General features: G+C 37.4%; 1 protein-coding gene across 1 annotated transcript in view; it reads left to right on the top strand.

Moving 5' to 3' along the window:
- Window positions 1-7,133, top strand: part of fbxw2 (F-box and WD repeat domain containing 2) — a 34,696-nt gene that overhangs the window by 22,131 nt on the left and 5,432 nt on the right. The gene's annotated exons all lie outside the window — the stretch shown is intronic.

Raw genomic sequence — 7,133 nt, forward strand, 5'->3', positions numbered from 1 at the left:
AATAAACTAGTTACAGTGTATTGATACTATCAGATAGTCTATATAAAATTAATTAGTGTTACACCCCCCACTCCGGCTCTTTGAGGGGTTGGTTGGGTTGAAAGACTAGAAAGGGGCTATTATACAAGTTGTATACAACCATTTGTGTGATCTCACGAGTCTCTCTCACAGCTGCCTGTATATGTCTACAGTAGTTATTAAAATTGCGTGTACATTAATATTGAGATATATGCTACCAACTATACAAATATATATATTTTATACATACACAAGTCTATTTAAAGAGTGTGTGAAAAGGTCATGGTTTACTCAAGTGTATTGTTGTGTATTATGTCTACTTTTAGGTGTGTGCGGATCACAGACACTGGCTTGGGCTACTTGTCCACCATGTCATCATTAAGGAGCCTCTATCTGCGTTGGTGTTGTCAGGTAACACAAACACAAAGATATAATAAAGCTTGAGAAGATGTTTAGCATTTGTAAAAATCCCACACTGGATATTCTTAATGTGATGATAATGTTATCTATTTATTATGTAGCAACTAAGAAAAACAACTTGGCATTGTACATGAACATTATTTAAAAAAACTACTAGCAAGAAATTACAAATTTCCAATAAACAGATCACAATGAAGTTAGCTGATTACATACTGACAGGGTGAACCTTATTGGACATTCTGTGTAGCGCAACCTTAATCACTCCAACTTTTAGTTAGGCTCTAAGAATAGCAAAATAGTCACTGCTGGTTCCATCCATCTCATCACTATGTAGTTTTTGATTTTTTGGACTTTAACACACTCTTGTAACTTGTTTACAGTATGTTTTATAATCCATCAGAGTTACCATCTAGGATTGTTGAGTAGTATTGCAGTTCAAGCATAGAAAAGTCTGAACTGTATTATCCCATGACAATAATGTCACATTGACATAATTTCATGTTGATGTTTTTTTTTGTTTATTGTCTGCTACTTCAGTAGTTCCCAACCTTTTCCCACCACAGTTCTGTCAGATAAACTCAAGTACCCCCTCATCAACACCACCAGTCATGTTCCAGATGTATTCATCTGAATTTATTTTAAACTGGATGTTATTTGACACTACTGACTATATAAAAGTGGATAATATTAGAAAATATTTTTCATACAGTTGAACTGTCAGTGTTTTGGTTTGTTTAAGTTTGCCTTCGTACTACATGTGGCACAAGCTGATGTTTCAACCATATATCCATTTTCAGCTAACTTTTTCAATAACTTCATTACTCAGGTATTTCAACCATTTATTCTTTTTTTTTTACCTAACTGTTTTGGCAATTCTTGCTATTTCTTTCTTTCTTTCTTTCTTTCTTTCTTTTTTAAGTTATTTTTTGGGCCTTTTCATGCCTTTATTTGATAGAGACAGCTGTAGACAGACAGGAAAGGGGGGTAGAGAGAGAGGGGATGAAACGCAGAAAAGGGCCGCAGGTGGGATTCGAACCCAGGCCGCTGCAGCAACTCCATATATGGGCTGCCAGCTCTACCGACTGAGCTAACCATTTTTTGCTATTTCAACAATTTATTCATTTTTACAAGATTTTGTACAATTGTCACATTTTTTTTTTATACCTTTTTTGACAATTGATACTTTTAGCTATTTCCACCATTTATCATTTTTAGTTAACTATTTAGACTTCTCTGCTCACTTACCAACTAGTAGTTATCACAAACTCAACATCTGCTGTTCAGGCAGTACAGCTGACTAAATATATTGATATATGTTTTAAATTAAACTGCAAACTGTACCCCCTGGCAACTGCAGAGTTGCCCTCTGGGGTACAAATACCCCTGGTTGGGAATCACTGGTGTAACACACGTTAACAAGCAAACTGCCATTTAACAGTGTGTCAGATACAATATGAAGTACAGACAGCAGCAGACCGAACAAACCCCAGCAATGACAGAAAGCTCTGAAGAGAAATCAACAGCCTTTTTCTGCCAATACGCAGTAGTATTTAAACCGAGTGTCACCATCATAATGTTGACTTGAAACACTTAAAACATGGAGGTTTGTTACAGTTTATTACTTGTGGTTGTTGAACACATTTGGATAGTTTTTTTCAGTTGACCATGCCCATTAGAGCTTTATTTTATTTGTTTATTTCAGATATTTTTGGGGCATTTTTCCCTTTTTTTGACAGGAGAGCTTGAGAGATGGACAGGAAAGGGAGACGACACGCAACAAAGGGCCGCATGTTGGATTCGAACCCACAGCCGCTGCAGCAGGGCCTCAGCCTTGGTACATGGGGTGCCAGCTCTACAAGGTGAGCTACAAGGGTCCCCAGTGTTTTATTTTAATGTTTGTTGATATTTCTGGCATCAATATCCAGGCTCTGGTCTGCCCCCTAGTGGATACACTTTGATACGGTTAGGGTTGGGTGATACGACAATAATAAATAATAAATAAATTAGATGATAGAATTTGTTGAGATTTTGCCATCCCTTCCATATGTAGGTTAGCACAGTGGTCCAAATGTTGCACATCACTGAGCAGGACTGCTTTATGACAATATTGGATTTTTAATATTTTTAAATTATTGTTTGATTTGTCAGATATTTCCTTTGCTACATCAAAACATCCATTCCTGTGTGGTTATTTGATCCATAAACAATTCATTTTAGATGATAGATAAATGTACTATGTATCATGATACGATTCGATTTTAGATTTTATCCCTATTGTCCACCCCTACTACACTGGTAAATGCACAGTAAATGTTGATAAAAGCAAATACCTCACAAGCCTTTGTCATCTTCCACACAGTCAGATAAGAAGCTCAATGTTTCTGTGAATATCATCCAAATCACCTAGGGTGAATGTTTAGCAGCCTAGCTTCATCAAAAGTGAATAAAACCACATCCCCGTCATATTGTGGTGTAGGAATAGACATTGTGGTTCAAGAGCTGGGTCCAGTTACTTCATGCAGCTACATTTGGAAAAGTTTCAGGACTCGTACCACTACGCTACCCAAGTTTCAGTGCCAATACCAACACAATGCTTTTTCCAATAGCTTAGTTTAAGAAATGTAATCTTTTTCATTTTAAACTTCTCCAATGTTAGCGAAGCATAAGTAGCTGCACAAGCATTTTGCCTGAATAAAGATTTAAACCAGAAGCTTTCTGATCAGAGAACAAGCAAACAAAATAGAATATGTTTTTATAACAACATCCTTTGGTCCACACTAAGAGTACTGAGGTTCGATACCCAGCTGCCCACACAGAATCTACAAGTCCTGTCTTTGGGGTTGCCAGGTTTGAATGCTGGTAACATGGGGGGGGGACAACTCTGGAAGGATCTGCTAGTAAAGCTAGGCTAGCGGTTCCCCCTGCTAACACATTCTGACCTACAGCGCAGTCACAAAGGATTCTGGACACTGACAGGGCTTTTTATTTTTTTGGTTCAAGTTGGTTAAAGTGCTAATTATCAACTTTTCCAGTGTGTGAGGGTGTATGCCATGTCCATACCCCAATTTTTATTTCTGCAATCCAATGATCATACAGAGACATACATACTGAGTCACCCACTCATTTTTTACCTGACCTCAATCCAACTGATCACTTGCTGAAGACAAGGGGTAGAAGGAGGGGTCATTTCTACTGAGAATGGACACAGCATGTCCCACTGACTTTTCAAAACCCTAAATTGTTGTTGTGTTGGAATACAAGCCCGTACAACAACACATATATCACTGTGTTAATACCATCTGACTGCATATATGTCCATACTGGACATATGAAATGAATACTGAACTTCACATCTGACTCTTGATAGTAAACACGGACATCATATTGCCTGTTCAGCTGCTTCTTTCATTTGACTTATTTAAGGAAGTTTTACCCTTCAAATAGCATGTGAAATAAATACCAAAGTTGAATATAAGGTCTTGCTCATGGTGGTACTGTGGGTCTCTGTAACTGTTATAAGGAGTCAGTCTAGACCTGCTCTATTTGAAGTGTCCTGAGATAACTTCTGTTATGAATTGGCGCTATACAAATAATATTGAATTGAATACAGATATGGATACCGTATGCGTCACTCCTCAGGCTTCGTACAGATTTATAATAGTAAAACTGAAGCACTTTACAAATCAGCCATAATCCTCACATCTAAATTATTACTATAAATACAATTATTAAAGTTTATAGAATTCCTTTACACCCACAGCAACCAACGTATATTGTCACTGTTTATTTTGCAAGCTGACAATACTAACTTTGATTGCATGCTTTGATCATGATTATTTAATGCTCGCTAATTTCCGAGTAAGAGTAAGCCAGATAAGAAGGGACTTATCTAGCTATGAATGACGAGTGAACCAGGAGACAACAGACAAATATGACGACGGCGTCATTTCATTTCAAACATGGCATGCATTTGGTTTGCATGACTGTGTTGATAAAACAGCAGGTTATGTTGAAAGTATATTTGTAACGTCTTAACCTTATAAAAAACATAACTGTTAAAATTAAACATTTTCCAAACTTTCAAGACTTGGTAAGAAACCTGTTAGTATGTAGTATGGAACTGCAGCATGACTTCTTTTGCACAGTGCTGTGCCTAACAGCAGTGCTGAATACAGTGTGATAACAAATGACCATGATGTGGGAAGGTTACAGCTATTCACAAACACCCACACAGTGTTTTCATTTGTTCTGGCAGATTGGAACTCTGCTCAGATTGAGGCTAGCTGCAACAAAAGGATTTGGCAGAGGTCACCAAACTCCAGGAGGCACTATTGTAGCAGCAGTTCGCTCCAACAGTTTGGTATTTTCCTGACCTTGAAATTTGCCCACCTGCAGGCCAGGTTCCAGGATTCATAAAATAATATGTATTGATTTAACAATGCAACAGTTTCAGAAAGGCTTAATATAACTGCTACTGTTTCAAACTGAAGGAATACATTATTCATCAGAGCACTCACATAAGAATGTATCACTAGCAGAGCACTGAATATTTTTTGTACAAAATCAGCAGGAGAAGGCACGTATCAGCTGACTGTCCCTTCAATTCCCCGTTGTTTCCCTTCTGTCTGTAGATTGCTTCAATGGGAGAACTAGAAAAAGTTCTGTTTATAACCACAAAAAGCAAGCAGATGAAGCAACCAGTAATGTGTTCTGTCTGTGAGAGGAACAAACCATTCATTCAGTTTCATTGAAAAGAGGCAGCGTAAAAAGAGTGAGGTTGTCAAAAGTGTCAATACTTTTTCAATGTGTTTCAATCTCTTCAATCTCTGTTAGTTATACCTTTAATAAAATCTACAATACCATACAAGCTATAAGAAAAACAGATACAATACAATCAGATTTCTTCAACCCAAGGGTGCACAGATGAAACAACAGGGAAGAAAAACAACGTTAATATGTGTTCAGTGACACCTTCCTGTAGCAGCACTGCATGCAAAAAAAAAATATGCTAGTACTGTACTGTATCGAAGTTTAAAAATTCTGATATTATGACAAATCGCAGTGGAAAAAGTGTTTTACACCAGTAGTTTTCCAACCTGGGGGTAAGGACCCTTAGTAGTAGATTTGAAGCGGTGTAAGAAAACTTAAATATACACTGTAGGCCTATTTGGTTCACTTCTCTGAAGGAAACTAAATGAATCTTTAAGTTTAGACAGTTTAGATATGTATGTATGATTGTTTAAAATAAAAACATACATAACACAGAGAATTAAATAAAAAAGTTCCTAAAAATATCAGTAAAACTCATCTTTGATATATTATATATTAACAGGAAATAATCTGCTCAAAATCCATCCAAATCTCTGGTTTTACACAAACTTCCTGCAGTTATTGTGTTCACTGTTTGGGTTCATTGTACTGTTGCTCTCTACTGTTATTGTTATTATTGAATATAATATGAAATATCCATAAAATATGTCACATAGTCAGTTTGCTCAATGATAGAAAAGGTTCCCTTAATGAAAAAGGTCTTTGTGCTGCAAATAGACATCTCATGACTGTGTCTGTTTCACTTTGCTGCCATGAACAAACTAAATACTTGCAGCAATAATGCATAAAATGTGTCTCTCCTCTTTCTTACAGTATGTGTTTTCCACAGCTCCATTATACTGTATGAAAGGTTTCTCCTTCAGTTCATTAAATCCCTGCAGACCTCTGAAGGCAGCAGGACACATATGCTGAGAATCCTGGAGCCTCAGCAGAACACAGTACCATTACACACACTTTTCACTGCTTCATTCAATCACATGCAAACCACACCAAGCTGCTGAAATTAACTTCTTTGACAAAAGTTGGAAGTTCATGTTTCATTCTTTTAGTATTTTTCTGAGCACCAGTCTTTTTTCACTTGTTCCCAATGAGGACAGACCTCAGCAGCCACGTCTTTTTTCAGAGCACTTGTAGTTGAAAATCTCTCAACTTTTCAGAAAAACGCTGGTGTGTGCTCCTTTTTAGGCAGTCTTATATTAGATATAGGACTCATCCCCCTGGTAACCAAGAAAATAGAGGAGGAGCTTGTTTTAGCCGTGTCTGTCTGAGTTTTATAATATGTCAGATAGAAACAATCAGAGACAGAAAGTAAGCAAATGAAAATCCTATGCTTTTGCTGTTATCTAGCTTCTGTCTCCGTCCTCTGCTTGTTAGACCGGAGGGCTGGGCTCGGCTTGCCCCTGAGATCGTATTTATGAATCACCACACCCTCTGAACTACGTTCCTTCACCCAGCAGACACCCACACCGTCTGTGCAACCTACTGCTTTGCATAGACAGTTTTCCACTGCGTACTCTTTCAGCGTATTGACTACATTTTACTATAGTGTCCCTCTGACTGTAACATTACTTTGGCCACAGCCCAAAGGTAACAATTTAAGTAGAATTAATTTTATTTGACCGAAAATTAAAATACTGCAAGCTCATTTCACGTCTGGTAAAGCCGCTTTAAAGTATCATACCACACAAGTTATCATACCAGTCAAGTTTCAAATAAAATACGTAGGCCACCTGAGGCATAGATCTGAGGGGTTAAAATACAATGAAAACATTTTTCAGGACAACATAGTCTTCCAGGATACATGGGAACCCATTTTAGCATTTTAGATTTCAAACCCTGAAGGGGTAGAACCCTATTGTGTTTGC

This window comes from Morone saxatilis, unplaced genomic scaffold (assembly GCF_004916995.1).
Source record: "Morone saxatilis isolate NCDOM2014 unplaced genomic scaffold, NCSU_SB_2.0 Contig21, whole genome shotgun sequence".
NCBI classification, from domain to species: domain Eukaryota; kingdom Metazoa; phylum Chordata; class Actinopteri; family Moronidae; genus Morone; species Morone saxatilis.